The sequence below is a fragment of the Panthera uncia genome, chromosome D2 (genome assembly GCF_023721935.1).
Source record: "Panthera uncia isolate 11264 chromosome D2, Puncia_PCG_1.0, whole genome shotgun sequence".
NCBI classification, from domain to species: Eukaryota; Metazoa; Chordata; class Mammalia; order Carnivora; family Felidae; genus Panthera; species Panthera uncia.
The window spans coordinates 22,786,197-22,807,572 of record NC_064818.1 but is presented as its reverse complement, the minus strand read 5'-3'; the positions used below and the strand labels follow the sequence as shown (position 1 = coordinate 22,807,572).

Sequence of the window (21,376 nt, the reverse complement as noted above, 5' to 3'; positions counted from 1 at the left end):
TTGGGGAGTGTTGGAGACATGAGAGGAGAAGAAAGGGGGAAAGTGCTTCAAGCAAAGGGAATAGCAGCATGTCAGAAGGCCAGGAGGAATAAAACAGTGTGGTATGTAGGTCAATACAAGTAGCTCAGCATGGCTGTTGTGTCAGGTACGTATCAGAGAAAGGCAATGGTCGGTTCATTAGAAACCAAACTAAAAATTTTATATGTAATCCAACATACTGTAGGAACAATGATGAAGTTTAAACCAGGGAGAAAGGCAATGAGATTTACATTTTATAAGAATCACTTGGCACTAATATGTACCAAATACATTGGATAAGGGTAAGAGTTGAGTCAGGAGACAATTAAGAGGTTATCACAGGAATCTGAAAGCTGTTATGAGCCCCTAAACTGAAGTAGTGGCAGCAGAGATGGAGGAAATATGGGACTTAAAGAACCAACAGGACAGGGAGATTTAATTTTTACGGATGTGGCAGGAGTTGAAGAGATAAGATGACTCCCAGATTTCTGAATTGGGGAAGCAGGTAGATGTTTGTGTTGAATATGAAGATAGAAAACATGGAAGAGTGCATTTGAAGGGCAAGAGGGAGAATTCCATGGTGCACTTGATGAGCTGAGAGTAGGATGATGGCTAGCATTTTGAACATGTTTGAGTTGTGGACATCTAGCAGAATCTACTGAATAAGTCCTTATATATGCAGGTTTGACAATTAGGAAAATATTAGGAGTGGAAGTATAGGTTTAACTATTATTTTTATGCCTTTTGAAGGCCACATTCTAATGATCCTTGTCTGTTCCAAATCTTTCCGTGTAGAGTAAGTAAAGACATTTTCTTTAAATTGGTAAGATTAAAGGTCAGTAGGATGTTATTCTTTACAATAATATTATGATATGTTCATTACTATCAGGTAATGAAAATCAACCACCACTTCACTTGTATTTCTCCTCCTACTTTACAAACACTAATTAGTATTCAAATTGCTAATGTGTGGTGAGTAAGAGCTTCACAGAAATTATTCATATACTTTCTGGTTGCTGGGGATCCAATTTATCCACTCAGTTGATGGGACACACAGGAAGTGACTAACACAGGGGTTAAGATGCACGAAGAAATAAGCAAAGCAAGTAGAATTTCCCTGATTTGAAAACTTACAAGGAATAAAGAAAAAATTTTCCCCTTTGGAATAAGTTTTCGGGTATTTTCCAGGGTTCGATTATCCAGTTGTATCTACATATAATATTTTAATAGTATATATCTTAACAATGAAATGTATTTCTTATTTTTCCGTCTTATTACCAACCTGTGGCTATTTGCAAACAAAGATTCTGTAACATCATTCATTTTCTTGGGCATTGTACTACCCCGTGTACTACTCCTGGTTTACTGAGTCCTGGATATGGAAACAGAGTTCAGCATACCATGCTCTTATCTAACCTTGAGAACAGTCTAGAAGTCTTCCCATTGCCATCCCCAAATGTCCTAAACCATTTGAGTCTTTCTCATCCTTCAATTAGGAAAACTCCCCCCCCCCCCCCCACCATGCTATCATTATTAGTTCAAGTGAGTTAATTTTTCATCACAGGACCTTGTTTGCTTCCTTATTAGAATTGAGCATAACCTGATTTATCTACATTATTTTTTCTCAATTAGACTCAAGGGGAATTTAATTTCATTGATCTTTTCTATTTTGAAAGACTTGTCCTTTGAAAAACTTTTAGCTTTACATTTATTAATTTTTTCTTTCCTAACCTTAAAATCCCATCTTTCTAGTGCTTCTTGTTAATTTTGCTGAACTTTTTAATGTTCTTAAGATGTATGCTAAGAATCTACTCCTTTTTTGTTATTTCTTCTTTAATAATGAAAGCATTTAAGGTTTATACTTTCATTCCTTACTGTGGCTTTTGCAGCAGTGTCTCATAGGTTGTTGTTTTGTTTTGTTTTGTTTTTTGTTTTGTTTTGTTTTTAAGTAGTCTCCATGCCCAGCACAGAGCCCAGTGCTGGGCTTGAACTCATAATCCTGAGATCAAGACCTGAGCTGAGATCATGAGGTGGATGCTTAACTGACTGAGCCACCCAGGTGCCCATCATAGGATTTGATGTAAAGTGGTCTCCTTGTATTGCTGTCTAAACAGTTCATAATTTGTTTTGAAATCCACTGATTATTTAAAAGTGTATTTCTCAGTGTCCAAGTGGTTGGAATGTAAACACATTTCATTATGTAATATCTGATACATTCAATAGACTCTACATAAGAGTCAGCACCCATCGACAAAACTAAAAAGTGGAGCATTAACAATATCACTAACGCTCACCTATGCGCTTTCTTTTCTTTTCTACTGATCAATTGGACCAACCCTAAAATAAAACCACACTCTCTCATTACTCTGGCTTTATAATAACTCTTCATAACTTATGGAAAGCCCCCATGTTATTCTATTTCTATTGTATTCTATCAGGGATAATGGCACGGTAAGGAGCTTCAAGGCCCTGATCCTCAACGGAAACACTGAAAACTGACAAAAAATGTCAGAATGAACTTTATAGGAACTCTGGAAAGCAGTCAACGGCTTACAGCAACCAAGCAAACACTTAATCAGGAAAAAGCAACTGAAACCTGGTAGGAAATCTTTGTGGCATTTCTAACCTACCCTTGCCCCTGGGATAAAACTGCCCCACTTCCCCTGCTCGGTGGTGCTCTGGAGGACTCAGCCCACGGAGAGAGCAGAGCTGACCTCGTTCTCAAAGAATTGTGGTTGTTCTTGAAGGTCTAGACAAAAGTTTGCCTTTCCTTTGCCTGACTTGGAACTCTCTCAAGGGCAAAGAAGCTGCAACATGGAGGAGTTTTTCAAAAACATTTACAGGCAGAATTATTACTTTCTGGCACTAAGGATATCAGTTGAGGCAAACAACTGACACTCCACAAAGCCTGGGAGAGAGCCGCACCTGCGCTTGGAACTGGCAGAGGCGTCATTGCAGCCGCTGCCTCCACCACCACATCCACAGTCCTGCTGAAGCACGAGTTGTCTGTGGACGTGACCTGTGAAGGTTACTCTAATGCAGTCAGTCGGGCGCTCAACTAGCTGGGAGGAGTTGAGTCTGACATTCCCCTGCCCAACAAGGTTTGCATAAACTCTGAGCACAGCATAGACACTCTGCTGGAGACCATGGGGAAAACAGGAAAGGCTGTTTCCTACCTCTGCCCTAAGTAGCGAGGGCAAGGTTGTGGACCCCTGGGCCCAAGATGGACCAAAGAGGGCAGGACACTAATCCTTTTCTGCCTTCCAGACAGACCTGGGGTCTGGCAGTCTTGCTCAGTGATGGGAGTTCCTGCTGAGACCCTCACTAGCTCTGCTCTTCCCTAGTGTCCCTGCAATAAAGTTGAGTCACTTTTGTTGGGGGGGAAAAAAAAGCCTGAGAGAAAGGCTGGGAAGTGAGATACTTTGAGGAATAAGAGTTTCAAAAATCTTCTACATACACCTGAGAATCTAGAAGGCTACATGTGTGCCCAGAGTGGAGCTCTCACACCTTGTCAGTAGGAATGTAAAATGGTATAGCCAGTGTGGAAAATAGCTTGGTATGTCTTTAATAAGTTAAAATAGAATCACTGTATGACTCAGAAATTATCATATGATTCCACTCCTAGGTATATACCCAAAAGAACTCAACACAGATCTTCAAATGAATTTGTGCAAAAGGGTCCACAGCAGCACTATCAACCCAGAAACTAACAGACAAATGCAGCATATCCTACACAATGGGATATTATCCAGCCGTAAGGAAAGCCCTGTCACATGCTACCACATGGATGAACCTTAAAAACATTATGTTAACTGAAATAAGACAGACACAAAAGGCCACATACTCTATATTTCCATTTATATTAAAGACCCAGAATAGGCAAATTTATAGAAACAGAGAGCAGATTAACACTTGTGGGGGATTGGGGGGTGGGGTGGGAGAAAGGTGAGTAGGGATTAACTACTTAATAGGTTTGGGATTTCCTTTTGGGGTGATGAAAATGTTCTGGAATAGGTGATGATGATGGCTGGTCAGCAATGCAAATGTACCAAATGTCTCTGAACGGTACATGTCAAAGTGGTTACGATGAAGAATTTTATGTTCTGTGTATTTATCTGCAATTAAAAAAATAAGTGAAAACATAGTGTCTGGGTTCATTTTAGGTCATGTTTCTCCAAATACAATTAAAAATTTTTTTTAACGTTTATTTATTTTTGAGAGAGAGAGAGAGGCAGACTGTAAGCAGGGGAGGGGCAGAGAGAGAGAGAGAGAGAGAGACAGAATCAGAAGCAGGCTCCAGGCTCTGAGCTTTCAGGACAGAGCCCAACGCGGGACTCAAACCCACGAACTGTGAGATCATGACCTGAGCTGAAGTTGGACCTTTAACCGACTCCAAATACAATTTTTAAATAAACCTGTCAATATCCTTGATATCTGCACATAGTAAATCTTTCAACTGATTAACTATTAACATAGTATAGCTCTCTAAGTTGTCTTTACACCTTTTACTTACTTTAGTTTTAATTTTTGCTCTTTAAAGACGTTGCTTTCTTTGTTAGATTTTTTCCTAGACATGTTACATTTTACAATAATGTTTTTGTAAAATTTCATATATAGGAAAGAGTATAACTCATAATGCGTGGCTTGATGAATTAACACAGAATACACAGAGAATACTAACCAAATCAAGAAATAGAACATTACCAGCACACCCCTGCCAGAAGCTTCCTTTGTATTTCTCCCCAGTCACCAACTCCCACCCTTGGCCCAAAACGAGCCACACTTTTCACTTCTAATTTAATGTAGTTTGATTTTTCATTGCTTCGGTTGTAATGAGTGCTTTTTGTTTCCTATTCAAGAAATCTTCCCCCTCAAGTTTACTAAACTCTTCTTTCATGTTATTACATTTCAGATAGTTCCATTGTGACTTCTTTTTTGACTCATAATTTATGTAAATGTATTTGCTTAATCTTCAAAAATCTGGGCTATTTTCTAATTTCCTCTTTTTTTTTTTATTATTGATTTCTGGTTTAATCTCACCATGATCAAAGAGCATATTCTCTGTTTTCAATCCTGTCAAATTTGTAGAGACGTGCTTTATGCCCCAGCATAAAGGTTTATTCCACACACATCCAGAAAGATGTGAATTCTTTCCCTGTTGGGCTGAGTATTCTATGTATGCTATGGATGTCATTCAGGTCAAATCGGTTAATCCTATTACTTAAATCTTTACATTTAATGAGTGTTTTAATCTTTCCTTCCTTCCTTTCCTTTTTTCTTTCTTTTTTCCTTTCTTTCTTTGTAAGAATGCTTGACACCTATTCAGCAAATTTCAAGTATGTAATACAATATTGCTAACAATAGTCACTGCTATATATTAGACGTTTGGAACTCATTCACCTTATAACTGAAAGTTTGTGTTCTTTGACCTACATCTCCCCTCTTCCCCACTGCCAGTCCCTGGAAACCAGCTTCTTCTCTGTCTCTATGAGTTTAATTTTTTAGATTCCACCTGTAAGTGATACCATATAGTATTTGTCTTTCTCTGGCGTATTTTACTTAGCAAAATGCGCTCCAGTTTCATCCACATTGTTACAAATGGTAAAATTTCTTTCTTTCTCATGGCTGAATAGGATTTCATTGTATATATATATCAAATCCTCTTTATCCATTCATCTATCCATGGACCTTAGGTTGCTTTCATATCTCGGCTATTGTGAGTAATCCTGCAGTAAATATGGGAGTACAGATATCTCTTGAGATACTGATTTCATTTCCTTTGAATATATACCCAGGAGAAGGATTGTTGGATCATATGGTAGCTCTATTTTTAATTTTTCGAGGAACTGTTTTCCATAACGGGTGTACCAATTTACATTTTCACCAACATTCTACAGGGATGAATTTTTGACTGCTTGTTTTACCACTCAGTGAAAGAAGTATGTAAATTTTCTCATTATCCTTGTGGACTTGCATATTCCTCTTTTTAGGTCTGTAAGTATTGTTTTATATATTTAAGAGACATATTGCCAAATGCAGTATACAGATCTTGTTTCTACTCTGATTGAAAAAATATATTTTAAGACACCAGGGACATTGGAATACAGGCTATATGTTGGATGATATTAAGAAATCATTGTTAAATTTGTTGGATGTGGTAATATCTACTAGATATACCGACTAAAAGGTTTATGGGTTAAATTTTATAACATTTTATAGAATTTCTCATAGAGTAAATCGTGAAGACTGAGAAATATATTTCCTTTAAGATTTTTATACCAAGACCTCTACTTACAAAGGTATGATGAAGACATGACTGACGAAGATATGATTTGTCACATGATAAATAAATCAAGTTGGTTGACATGGAGAGCTGGCCTCTGACAGGCCTTGGGCAAACATAGACAAAACCTGCATTTTTTAAAAAACCACTAATAGATAGTTTTTCCTTTTATTTCTACACACATTAACAAACATTTTGGGAAAAAAAAATAATCCAGTATATATACTTGTGGATGGGTGGAAACATTTTCAGAGTAAACTAAAAAAATCCATGTAATGGTTAATTTTATGTGTCAACTTAACTGGCCTAAGGGTTACCCAGATATCTGATAAAACATTATTTCTGAGTGTATCTGTGAGGGTGTTTCTGGAAGAGATTAGCATTTGATTCAGTAGACTGAGTAAAGAAGATCCACCTGCACCAACGTGGGCAAGCATCATCTGATCCATTGAAGGCCCAAATACAACAAAAAGGAGGAGGATGGATGATGTCCCTCCTCCCTTCTTGAGCATGGACATCCGTATTTCCTGCCATCAGACATCAGAGCTCCTGGTCCTTAGACCTTCCGACTCTGGAACTCATACCAGTGGCCCTCTGGTTTTGAAGCCTTTGGCTCCAAACTGGGAGTTACACCATTGGCTCCCTTCATTCTCAGGCCTCTGACTTAGGCTAAATTACACCATTGACTTCCCTCCTTCTCCAGCTTACAGGCAGCAGACTGTGGGAGTTCTTGGCCTCTATAACTGTATGAGCCAATTCTTATAATAAATCTCTTATGCATATTCATATATATTCTGCTGGTCCTCTTTCTCTAGAGAACCCCGACTAATAAAACCCATAAGAAAATTTTTGTTTATTTATTTAAAAAAAAACCCACAAAACACACGGTCTGACTGAGGTGAGATTTCTGACTAAAATAAGTTTGCTAAGATGTAAGCTGTCATCAGTGCCCAGGGATGTGAGCCAGCAGCTTCAACACAGGAATCAGCTAACAAGGCTGTGAGCCACACAATATAAGAAGAAAATGCCATTGGGAGGACATTCAACTAGATGTGGCTTTTGGAGACTGACCATGTGATGGATGAAATGTAAACTAATATTTTTCCTCTATTTCATGAGTTTGAAACCACTCCCAAGCAGTATTTAGGACATTAGGGCAGAGATACTAAAAGTATCATTTTCCAATTGCCTGAGCCCACCTCTTTATAGCTCATATAATAAGTACTAACTTTTCCTGTTTTCAGATGTGGAAACAAGAGTTGAGACTTTAAGACATTACAGCCTGGGAGCAACCCTTAACTGGGGAAATACTGGCAAGCAGAATGCCAAGTATTCTATCAACATAATTGTAAGGAATGTATGATTATATCCATTAGACAGATGTGAAAACTGAGTTTCTGCAAGCTTAAGTGACCTGCCTAAAGCTAAACTCTAAGTGCTGGGTAGCTGGGATTTAGTTTGGCTCCAAACTCTACATTCTTTCTTCTGTATAATAAAGTCATCAATTGCATGCGCTTCAGATTAAAATGATCATTTAACCACATTCATATGGGATTGCTTTAGGACATATTATCTTTAAAATGCTCTTTTTTTGTTTTCTTTGCTAATTGTTTTATTTCTTTGCCATTAAATTCGTTTTTAGAAACTAAAAAAGTAATGCTTGGGTGCCTGGGTGGCTCAGTCGGTTAAGCATCCAACTTCGGCTCAGGTCATGATCTCATGGTTCCTGAGTTCAAGCCCCATTTCGGGCTCTGTGCTGACAGCTCGGAGCCTGGGGCCCCCTTCAAATTCTCTGTATCCCTGTCTCTCTGCCCCTCCCCCACTTGTGCACTCTCCCGCGCATGTTCTCTCTCTCCCCAAAATAAATAAATAAATAAACATTAGCAAAGCAATGCTTGCTTGTATTGTTTTAAAAAAGATCAAATACTAAGAAAAATATAGTTAAAAGTAAAACTCCCCCAAACTCTTTGTAGAGGTGACCATTGTTAAATTTCTCACATAGTCCATTGCAGAAAATTTCTGCCGGTATTCAAATATACACACATAGATTTATTTTACTTCGATGAACCCATATTTTGCATACTGTTCTGCATCTTTCTTTTTTCATTTAACATAACTTACACATCTTTCCATACAAGTATGTACGTCTACATTTTCGTTTTAATGGTCACGTACATTGGCATTCCATTTATGGGTGTATATCATTCAGGCGACCAATCCTGATTAGAGCTGTTTCCCCCTTTTTATTGCAAACAATACTGCAATGATCAGTCCTGTACCAATATCTGTTCATACTTACATGAATTTAAACCGAATTATAATCAAGGATTACCCTATAAGTCAGTCCTAATTTTGGTTATAATAAGTAATGGGACATAAATTTCAGAGACCCAAGAGACTCAACAGTGAGTTAAAAAAGAGTTACTATACAACATCTTTATTTTCCACTCAAAGCAACATATTTAACATTCAGATATTTCTACATTGGCTTCAGTCTGCTTGGGTGAGCAGAATTCTTTCAAATATCTGAGCTATCTGGACTCACCATGTTTTACCAAGATGATCACGGAAGGTTTTGTCTATAGGCGAATGGTACCTTCCAAGGGCAAGTAGGTTTTCATTCTTCTAATTACCTTCCTGAGGTCGGAATCATTGGGGTGTCCCAAGTCCCACATTATAATTTGTTAAAGTTATATTAAACAGCATGCTGGATTAGTTTCTTGAACAGAGATTTTCCATAAACTCTATAATCATTGAATGTTCAATTTGTGGCAAACATGTGAAGTTCTTTCTAAGAAGGAAGCATGGCCTCTCCTAATATGACTTACTTGCAAACAGTTCTTATCTCACAACTCGATATTTCTTTTTTCTCAAGAGACAAAAAGATCATTAAATACAGGGAGTGTGCTAAAAGGGGAATTTGGATGGACATAGAGGACATAATGCTAAGTAAAATAAGTCGGAGAAAGACAAATACCATATGATTTTACTCACATGTGGAGTTTAAGAAACAAAGCAAATGAACAAACAAAGAAAAATAAAAATGTACTCTTAAATACAGAAGGGGAGGTGGAGGATGATGGATAAAATACATAAAGGGGATTAAGAATGCACTTAATCTTGATGAGTGCCGAGAAACGTATAGAATTGTTGAATCACTGGGGCGCCTGGGTGGCTCAGTGGGTTAGGTCACTTCAGCTTAGGTCATGATCTCAGGGTTCACGAGTTCCAGCCCCACGTCAGGCTCTGTGCTGACAGCCCAGAGCCTGGAGCCTGGAGACTGCTTCAGATTCTGTGTCTCCCTCCCTCTCTCTGCCCCTTGCTTGCTCCCACCCCCCCCACACACTCCCTCTCTCTCTCAAAAATAAATAAACAGTAAAAAATAAAAAAAAATTGCTGAATCATTATATTGTAGACCTGAAACTGATATAACACTGTATGTTAATTATACTTAAATAAAAAAAATTAAAACTAATTGGAATGAGGATAAAATTCCTCTAAGTGGAAGTGCTGACTTAAATAATATGCCTTTCAAGTTTTGATAATATTGTCAAAATGCTGTCCAAAAAGTTGTTTAAATGTATATTCCCACAAGCTTATAGTGCCCTGAGTCCCATCCCTTTCCACACACAAATTCTCATCCTGAAAGTTACTAACTACAAACAATGTAATTAATAAAATATATTGTTTTTCAGTTGCATCCTTAAATAATGAATGGGTTTTAGCATCACATATTTCCTTTACTTATGAATTGGCCATTTTAAGAACTTCTTTTAAGCACCTCCAAGCAAAGTGGGGAAGTCATCTCATGATGTGTAAATATGAAGAGAGACAAGTCCCAGTTGCCTTTGCAAGACAGCTTCTTTTCTGCAAGACTGCTCAGATTTTTTAGCACACTCATGTGCACCATGACTCTCTAGGAGACCAGGTTGAAGAGGGGTTTGAAGGAAAATCTTCATTCCATACCCCTCCTCCACAGCAGTTTATAATGACTCCACCTCTGGGTCCTAGATGCTGTGGAAATATTATTTATGACTATATATTACTGGGTATGAAATCTGTAAGGTAAAAGTTTATCTATTGTTATTCATTGTACAGTTGTGTTCTATATTTATCCTCAAGAACTTTCTTATGTGAGGACCAGAAAGGGGGTTAGATAATGTAGTAGATTGTCTGCAAAGATAACTGTCCCTCCCACCAAGCACTTAAGACTGTTTTACTTCCCCTTGCCTCCAGTTGATCTTGGGACTTCTGTAACCTACAGAATGCATTGGGAGTGTTAGGCAAGAAGCCAGGCATTAACGACAGGAGGATGGACCTTGGACACTCTTAAAGGGAGCCCCAACCTAGGACCACCCAGGGAGCATCCCATTCCACCCATCTACCAGTCTGTCCGGTCCGTGGTTACAGCATTCTGGCAGCGGAAGAGTTAAGTTTGTTGTGCGCGTTGCACTGGTGCAGAAAGCAGCCGCTTGTCCTTACCTGACCTCTGCCTCTAGAATAGAAATAATGTTGCGGTTTCCTACCCCTGCAGGCATTTCGAATACGTCTTGGGAAAGGACATGCGTAGTTGGTTAATTATTATATAATCCAGGCCTGTCACTCAAATGTTGTAACCCAAGGACCCACCCAAAAGAAAAAAGTGTCTCAAGCCCACATCCTGGACTTTCTGGGGCCTTTGTCTCTTTTGGAGACCTGCTCCTCCCTTGAAGCGTACTTTAATAACACTTTGCTCTGCTTTGTTTTAGTTTCACTGTCCTGCGATTCTTTACTGTGGCAGTGAAAAGAACCTTGGCTTCTTTCTTTTTCCATCTCACTCCTGGTAAAGGAAGCGACGTTGGGCAAGTTCTAGTGCCAGCCCCTAAGCGCTCTGGAAGTTTCTGCCTTCCCTTGTTTATCAGATGAAATAAGAGTTGAACCACAATGTAAAAGAGAGAGAGAGAGACGACCCAGTCTGCTCCCGGCCATGCTGGCCACCTAGCTGAGGTGCCTGGCTTGTAGGCAAAGCCATTTTGGACACCCCAGGTCACACACAGCTTCCAGCTGACCGCAGTCACAGGAGGGATCCTAGTTAATGCCAAGTGAAAAGAACCACCAGCTGAGCTCAGCTAACTCTCAGAATCATTAAAATTAAATAGATAATTGAAACCACAGTAGAGACTAAAAGAGAACCTGGAGAGAGAAAATCGTGTGAAATATAAAATGAAAACCAATTGTCAGGACAAGGGTGCTGGGAATAGATGGATGGGGAAGGCCCCAGGCCAATAGGAGAGTACAAAACTCCTATCCTGAGTTACGGTTCAATTGCTAGGACTGTATATTGCAGATGGAAACATTGATTTGTGGCTATAGGGCACCTGAAATATGGCTAGTACTGGGGTGCCTGGGTGGCTCAGTCAGTTAAGCATCTGACTTCAGCTCAAGTAACAATCTCAAGGTCTGTGAGTTCCAGCCCCACAATGGGCTCTACCCTGACAGCTCAGAGCCTGGAACATGCTTCGAATGCTGTGTCTCCCTCTCTCTCTGCTCCCTCCTACCCCACTCATGCTCGTTCTCTCTCTCCTCTCTCTCTCAAAAATAAACATAAAAAAATATGGCTAGTGGAGCTGGGTTTTAAATTCTGTGTAATTTTAATAAATTGTATTCAAATTTAAATAACACTATATGGCTAGTGACTACCATACTATAGTGCAGCTACTATATCACACGTCAAACTTTACCCTGATGAAGGGGTGAAAATCAATAACTTGCCCCCAAATTGTGCCTTTTCATCTGCTTCTTTCTCAGAATTCTGATAGGAACCTAATTACTTACACTGTGATCTGCTTGAGTCCCAGAGAACTGCTTAGAATGACCACATAATCTGTCAACATTTCCATTTGCAGAACAAGACTCAGAAGTGGGTTCCCCCTTGTAGTGGTTTCTGAGTGAGCAGAGATGAGACTGGGAATAACAACTTAAAAAAAAATCTGTCTTTCTATGTTTATAAGTAGTCTTGAGGTGAAAGTACCTATTATGAAGGACATTTCTAAGAACTTTAATTAAGGTATTGAAATTCAAACCCATACACACACACACACACACACACACACACACATGGCTGCTGTGTTTCCCAAACTTCTTTTAATATAGAAATATTTTGTGTGTATGCCTTCCATTAACCTTTTACAGCAGCAATAGGACACATTTTGGGAATGCTTTTTTAGAAAATGGCAGAATTTTTATTAAACTGGGCTAAATGTCATTATGAAATATTGAACCCTTCAACCATGAATACTACATGATAACTTTCCAAAATCAATTCCATTTCCTTAATTAGAAAATTAATCATTTGAGATTATTAAACAAATATGAGGCAAGATTAAAATGATGACTTTCATTTCCTTATGGGTTAATTTTTAAATATTTAACAAAAATAGGATAATACCCTTCTCAGGGAAGGCAAGATTTTAGCTGAGATTTAGTTTAATTATTTGGTAACTAGACTCCAAAATTTTAAAACACTGTCTTTAACATTCCTACCTCCTGAAGGCAATATTGACATTCACATGAACAAAATCGTCTTTCTTTTATACCCACCACTTGGCAATAGGCCATGATTTTCCAAGGAGCCAAGGACAAACGATTATTTCAAGGACAGTTTTTGCTAGAGAGAAATTCTTGCTTTCTTAGAGAGAGAATAGAATTTGTTCTGCTTCACTGTCTGATTTAACACCCCTGAAATTGAAAATGTATTATTTCTACTTCTGTGAGTCCTCAAAAGACTCTCCTACCCTCTGGAGCTTGTCCTAACTGGATTGTCAAATTAAGGTACTCCTCCCTAAATTCCTATTCATGTGAATTTTATTGTTGGTAGCAGTCCTCAAAGATCATCTTCCTTGATGGTTCTCACGTTGGCTGCATATTGGGGGGGGCAGCTTTAAAAATATGGATTTCTGGGCCCTACTTCAGACTAATCTCAGTGGGGAGTTGGGGAGGGTGTGGGGAGCCAGCATAGACATCCTTAAAGCCACTTGGGAGATTTAATGATAATTACACTATTGAGCTAGTCCATCCTGTTCACCTAACAGACGCGGGGACTGAGGACTAGCCACCTAAGTGAGATGTCGCCATTTTGTTTCTTATTTATGAGGCTATTAGGACTGAAGCAACCTGAACAAGCATTGGCTTCCAGCTTGTGCACAAGTTACCAGGGTTACAACTGGGTATCTCTAGGGCCACCTTGGGGGTAAAAGGGGACAGTGAGGGAAGGGGAGACTCTGATCTCCCACCAGAACATCTCTCTTAGCTGTTTGTTCATATTTTGTTTGAAGAGACGGTTCCACTGCTAAAGTATGCCCAGTCTGAAAAATCACCCCTCAAAAAATGTGAACATTGTGTGTTCATTTCTGAGATTTTTATCAAAATATCTTCGGAGCCAGACACCAGTTCAACTATTAATGAAATGTAAAAACACTTAAAAAAACAGAGGACTGTTTATTCTTAAGTCACATTTCCCCCCAAGTGTTTGATGAGCAATAAAGGGGCTGTCTAAGCTCAAATATTTGCATCCATGAAAAATATGTGTACCAGGTAAGAATGTCAGGACACAAGTGCAAATTTTTAAAATGCATTTCATTTTTTTGCAACTAACTTAATTTCTATTTTATATCCTATTACTTTGATACCTGATGCAGCCTGCCCCTGCCTGTGGTTGTGTCTAATCCAGGGGATGTCAGGAATTCCAAAGCCTCATGGAAGAGGTCTGGTCCCTGGTCCTCTTCTGTCCTGGATGGCATCCTCTGAAATATACTCTTTTCTATCTGGCCTCAGGTCATGGGTACATGTGGTTTCTATTTACTCCTCACCACAAAGTCACTTACATCCGGCTCTATCAACAGCCTTTGTCCATACGTGGTCTCTCAGGAAAGCATTCTGTTGCTCCCCCAGTCCTCTGGGTTTGGAGAACCATGTCAGCAAGTCTCAGGCTCCTCTGTGCAAGACCCCTCCACCACATCTATTCCATCGTTTCCCCCATCATGATGCTGAAAGGGAACCCATGAATCTTGCTATGTTTCCTCGCTTCAGGAGGAGCTGTCCCAGCAGTGGGGACCAAGGCACAGGGTCGGTGTCCTGAAAACAAATGTCTAAGTGTGCTCTGATTCCTCTTTCTTATGGATACTGTGGTTGAAAGGATGGGAACATTGTCTTGAACTGAGAACACTTTCTTCTGAAACCATTATTCTGTACTAAAGCCTTCAGAATCCAGGCTCTGGCAACCCAAAACACCTTTTCTTCAAGACTGTTATTTCTGCTATCATTCCAAAGGTCTATTTTAATACTCAAGCACAGAGAATCACCTACTTATTCTTCCTTTCTCTTGTGTCATCTCGTCCAAGAAGGCGCCCCTGTGGTGGTGAGGAGAGTCACAAGAGGCAAAGGAGGATGGTGGGGGTGGGCATGGGGGGGGAGGGGCGTACACACACACACACACACACACACACACACCAGTTAATACATCAATATCATACCTTTCTACATATGCGTAAGGGGGAAATATTGATCAAAACCTGACCTCCCTTCAATGCTTTCTTGACCTCCCTTCAATGCTCATCACCATTTCATCCTTTTCCCCTTGTTCCCTATATTTTCTAATGCTTAGTAATAGGGATTCATAATATAAATTTCAGAATTTCCATATAATGGACAACTATGTAGTTATTTATAAACATATTAAGTTGATATTAAATTGCATGAAAAAACTGCCATGATTCTGGACATTGGAAATGTTAGTGTGCCCGCCCTGACCACACCCAGTAGTAAGGGAAACAGCCCCACCCTCTCCTCTGACAGCAGGGAGTGGGAGGGGAGCTTGTTTGACCACTTGGTCTTCCTTCCAGTGTCTCTGATTGGCTAAGGAGTGAGTAACAGATGCAAGGAGTAACCAAACAGTAAACTTACCAACAACGCAGTCTCTGTGCGGACTTGACAGAAAAATGAGCAGGGCAGAATTTGAAATTTGTACTAAAACCCGAGAAAATCATGAGGCAATAAGGGTGAGGGCTCAGTTAAAAGGTCATAAGGTAAAATGGACACTAGAGGAGACAATGTGAGAAGTAGGAAGCTGAAAATATGGGGGAGCAGACATGAAGAACGAGAAAGTGGTTGAGAGAGTGAGTGGTTGAAAGCAGAGCGAAAAAGACAGAGATGGAGGGCAGCCACTAAACTCCAGCTCCCAGGGCTGAGGTCTTGGCAGCTGCTTGGGGTACAGAACTTTACTCCAGCTTGTTCTACATGGGACGTGCCCTAACCCGAACCCAGCTCTTAGATTTCCGAGACAATGTCCTCGGCATTCTTTGTAAATCATTTCAGTAAGCCCTTTACGTGGTCTATGCTCAGTGGGTCCCTAGCTTGCAACTGTTACAAGAGTATATAAACTATGAGCCCAAGTATATATCTTTAATGTGTGCTTACAAGTATGTGTGGATATGAAGCAGAGTCACAAACTTACTAACAATATTCTTAGATGTACCAAGATATGTGGCTCCTTTATTTCTTCATTAACTAATTTGATCACCTAAAAGATGATAATCACTGGGTGCAACTCGGCAATGTTCCAGTATTCTGTGGCACAATGTCTCCATCCAGTTTACATATTCATTTAAAGTTCAATTACCTAGGTTTTTGTTAAAGATATACCTCGTGTAGACAAAAATGACATATTTACAAGGTCATTCATTGCACTACTGTTTGTAATAGCAAAATTTTATCTATGTCCATCCATAAGGATAGAGTTGAATAAGTTATGAAGCATCCTTACAATGGAAGACTTTCCAAAAAACAGTGACTACATTATATACCATACAGATATGAAAATACCAGTGATGTATTTTAAATGAGAAAAAAATAGTTTTGTTCCCTTTGATTTAAGAAAATGAAAAACAAGATTAAGACTATATATTCACATTTGCTAGTGATAGCATAAACTCTGGAAAGATATATCAGAAGCCAATTAAAATAATGCACTTCGGAAGGAGTGCTCTTGGGGGACTAGGAATAGGGTGGAGGGAAGCAGGTCTTTTTCCTGTAAGTCTCCATACAATTGTATCAGTTTATGGACCATGTAAATTACACTGTTATAAAAATGAGGCCTGTTTTGGGGCACCTGGGTGGCTCAGTGGGCTAATCGTTTAACTCTTGGTTTTGGCTCAGGTCCTGATCTCATGGTTCATGGGATCAAGCCAAGCCCTGTGTTGGGCTCTGCACCGACAGCATGGAGCCTGCTTGGGCTTCTCTGTCTCCGTCTTTCTCTCGGCCCCTCATCCCTCTCAAAAATAAATCAATAAAATTTAAAAAATAAAAATAAAAATGAAGCATATTTTAAAAAGCAATTAACATCCAACCTGTGAAAGTGATTTAAATAGTATCTTTCTGTGACTCTGGGTAAGAAGACTGGTTCCCTCAGACTTACCCTAATTCTCTGATTAGGCATAAATGAAGTCATCTCCCTGGGGTGGAGTGAGGGGAACTTGGATCCCTGCAGGTGATCTCTCTTTTCTGCCTGGTCATGCTTTCCTTGCTGGCATCTGCAGCTGAAGTTGGCATTTGCTGTCCTCTACTGTCTGGACTTTCTTAATGGGTCTGGCTGAGTGGTGCTACCAGGCTGACTTGGTCTTATCTTAGCACTTGCTGGTGCTCAAGACTTCCTGGGCCTCCCCCATATTCTCCCTCTGGCTCTACTTGAGTCTGATCCCACAGCCTCTGCCATAAGACCGTCCTGCCCAGGCCTGCCGACTTCTGTGGAGCCCTCTTCGTATTTGACCCCTATCCCCTACCGCATTCCCCACCTTCACATTCAGGAAACCCTGGGCCCACTCAGTGGCACACAGGAACTGGAAGAGTTCTGGAAAGCTATACTTCTGTTCTCTCTGTATCTACCATGGAGAACACTTCCCAATTCACATTGATGCGGCCTACTCCCAGGTTGGTATGTGGAAAACTTGCAAAACTATGTCCCCCAGGGACGCAAATGTGAACCTGGACACGAGCTGCTGCCTTAGTATTCCCTTCCACTTTTCTTACACAATTGGCTTTGGCCCAGAGAGGGATTTTGTTTTATAATTTTCATTTTGAAAATGTTTTTAAGTGTTAATTTTCTGTTATTATTGGAGAGAACATGAGAACTTAATGTATTATCCTTTGTACTCTCCTGAATTTGTTTTCTTCCTCTTCTTCTTCTTCTTCTTCTTCTTCTTTAATTTGAAGACAAAATATTCATTTGAGCCCTAGGTTTGATGATGTTTGGGAATCATGTTTAGAGCTATTTCCTGGGAGATAAGTTAGGATTTGATTTAGCATAATGACTGGTTTGTGAACTGCACAGGTGAGATGGAGAGGGATTTAGAAAATTAAAAATGGAAGAAAACACCCCCCCCCACACACACACCACAACATACACACACACAAAATACATCAGTCATTGTTGTTGTTGTTGTAGTTGCTGTTTTACTATCCAGAAAATTGTCTCAAATCACTAGTTATTTGACTAATTCAAATGCAGCCTAGGAAACAGATAAGGCAAGATCACTCACATGGCTCTTCCATAACTATCTTTTCTCAGGTCTCAAAATGTGGTGTTTGAAATCCATCTGTTTGGTCAAGAGAATGCTGACTGTGTTCCTTAGTAATAGCAGATTTTATTTAAGGTAAAAATGTACTCAGAAAAACACTACCTCTTTGGAAATCTTGGCAAGTCTGCCTTCAGATTTCTTTAATGTAGAAAATAACTCTTGTGTTTTTAAGCCACTGCAGTTGGGTTTCTTTTAATACCAACCCAACTTAATGCCTAACTGAAACAATCATGGGTAGGAATTTGTTCATTCCTTTATTCATTTATTCAACAGATTATAATTGAGCATCCAGATTCCAGGTACTGTATTAAGTATTGGGTATTCTGTTACCAGATACTGGAATAATGGAGATTTAAAAAGAATAATGGTAACAATTAACAATATTATGTTGAGTCGCTTTTCTATTTGCCCCTCCAAATCCATTCTTCATGCAGCCTGCATTGTGCCCCTGAGGCAGGGGTGGCTGACCCATGTGGATGTTGTCAGTGGACTCCCTAACTCTTTGGCTCCAGTTGGATTATTTTCCCCCAGCTCCCTCCGTGTGGGATTTTCATAAACTGGCTTCATCTCTCTCCTGAAAGTCACAGCTCCTGTCAGTCAGGCCTCTCCAACTATTCTGTCTTCAGGTTCTGACGACTGTCCTTTTCTTGTTAATTTAGGCCTCAGGTGGTCATACTGTCCTGTTATACCCAGCTTGCAGTCTCACTACATTCTTCCCACGCCTTTATAAAGAGCTCCTTTCCAAACCTCTTCTCAAATCAATCAATAGGAATGTCTGTTTCTTTTTGGGAACTTAATAACACAGCCCTCATTTATCAAGAACTCCTTGTGTGCTACACACTGCTAGGTACGCCATTTCGTTGAATCTTGTCCACACTTTATCATGGTAGGCTGACAAATAGAGGTTCAGTTAACTATGACCAAGTTGTTGGCTAGATTCTTTTATTTTCCTAACCAGGACACTTGCAGACATAGGCTCACCCTTATATGAAACAGTATAATCAACAGTCAGCATGGGTGAACCCCTCCGTCTTGTTCCCCACCCCAGCTCCTCTTTCTGTGTCTCTTGCTCACAGTATCGTGTGCTCCCTCTTGGGATTCACTTTTGTGGTGTCTCTCTCTGGTCTGTCACATTGGCAATTCTCCTTGCTCGGACCACAGTTACCTTCCCTGTGGAAGGAGTGGCAGATAATTATTATTACCTCTCTGGATTGGGAGGGGAGGGTAGCAAGAAGCTTAGTTGACCCATTACCTTAATTTAAACAAAGGGCTTAAACTGTACTGGTAGTTTTAGAGACCGCTGTGATGATTTAAAGACACATTTTGATGGTTATGTTCTTATTGGCTGCAGACCCAGGAGTACAAGGGGGTCTTATGAGAAGACACTAGAAAAACTCTCATATTTGGTTTTGTGAAAAAATTCTGTGGCAAATCTCCATGAAAGTAACTTGATTCCTGAAATTGTCTTCCCATATGTGTCTTCAGAAATTCTGAGTTACATATTCTACATTAGGGGAGGAATTCTCCAGGCAACATGTGGATTAACAGAGGTAAAAAAGAAAATCATTTTTGGTGGTGGAACGATACTCCCTGTTACCTTTAATTTGTGTAGAAAAAGCCCAGCCAAGTCCATTTATTGTTATCAAGGACAATAAGTAATTTCACTTCCGAAACACTTTCACATTCTCTTTCCGCAATTGTAATACAATTTTTAAAAAGAGCTTGTCCAAAAGTACATTCAGTATGTTTCCCCAGACAATGTACATCCTATAGTTTCAACTTATTTGTTTCTAGTATTACTGGGAGGCAGAGGGGAAAAAATCCAAATGGTTTGAATTACATAACAAAACCTACAGGCTGAGAACTCTTTGAGTCACAATTCCAAAAGCAGCCCTCCAAATATGTATGTCATGTTTCCATTATCCAAACAATTTTTGAGTGGTTTAGTGTATCCTAACTACAGAAGCCTTGTTTGTAAAGAATGATAGTGATGGCAAAGAATTCTGCCAAAAACATTCTGTAGCACAGGTATGAGGCTTGCCTGGAACATAGAACTCAAGAAACCCAGTAGTCATTGGTGAAGTTTGGAACATTTAATCCCAATATAAAATTTTCAAGGATACATGGAATCCCTTGCCATATTATCTTCCTATGACAGTGGAGAGAAATGTACTACTCACTCCTACTTTTCCTTGACGACTGCAGTAACAAGACAGATACTGAAGAGCAGAAAGGCTTCGGCAGTTTTAAGACATGGCTGCAAATTCTTTGACACTCCCATTGAGAGATGGGAGCTCAGCCCTTCCCCTTGAATTTGAAAAGCTTGTGACAGTTTTGACCAAGAGAGTATGGCAGAAGGAATGTTATGTGATTTAGAAGTCTGGGTCATAAAAGGCCATGCAAGGAAGCCTTCTTTGCTGGAACATTCTTCTTAGAGCCGTGAGTCACCATGTAAGAATCAGACTGCCTTGAGTCTGTTGTGCTGGGAAAGTTGGAGTAGGCATTCCAGTTGACTGAGTCCAGGCTTCCAGCCTATGCATCCCTGCTAAGGACACCTGAATGAAGCTGACTTGGACCCTCCAGACCAGCCCACATTTTCTAGCCGAATACCATCAAGCAAACAGAAATTTCCCTAGACAAGTTCTGCCTGAAATCCTGAACCACAAAATCATGAGATGATATTTTGACCACCAAAATTTTGGGAAGTTTGTTTTATAGCAATAGATAACTAAATTATCTAGTCGCTGGTCAGCACACCTATATTTAGTAGAATAGTAGAATATTTACTATAGTAGTATAGTAGAATATCTCATAGGCAAAAATCTGAACCACAATGTCACACAGTGCCGCAGGGCTGGCGCATCATTTCAGTGATTCCTGAGAACTGTGTGTTCTTCCTTCACTATGGCATCTCTTCATGTTGGTTATAAAATTTTGAAAGTAGAATATTAAAAACAATTAAGTCCATTGGCTTTCAAATTGTGTTTTCTGGACCCTTAGTGTTCCAATAAAGGTGACTCAAGGATAGAATTGCCAAGAAAGGGAGGTTCTGGCTCTATTTCAAACCAAATTTACTCTGCTTTTAGTAGCTGTATAAAACATACTCATATTCCACTTAAGAGATCTTTAAAAAATGTTTCATTGCTAAAATTATCAAACAAAAAAGTTTTCAGAGTAGTGATCTCATCTGAAATTCTCACTTTACAATTAAAAAGCCAAGTCTTGGGGCGCCTGGGTGGCTCAGTCGGTTAAGTGACCGACTTCAGCTCAGGTCATGATCTCTCAGATCATGGGTTCGAGCCCCACATCGGGCTCTGTGCTGACAGCACAGAGCCTGGAGCCTGCTTTGGATTCTGTGTCTCCCTCTCTCTCTGCCCCTCCCCCACTCGCACTCTGTCTCTCTCTCCCTCAAAAACTAAACATTAAAAAAAAAAAAAAAAGCCAAGTCTTGTGATTACACTTATCG

General features: G+C 39.7%; 1 pseudogene; it reads left to right on the top strand.

Annotated features, from left to right (window-relative positions):
- Window positions 1-129: 129 nt before the first annotated feature.
- Window positions 130-3,209, top strand: LOC125933111 (copper transport protein ATOX1-like; annotated as a pseudogene).
- Window positions 3,210-21,376: the final 18,167 nt, after the last annotated feature.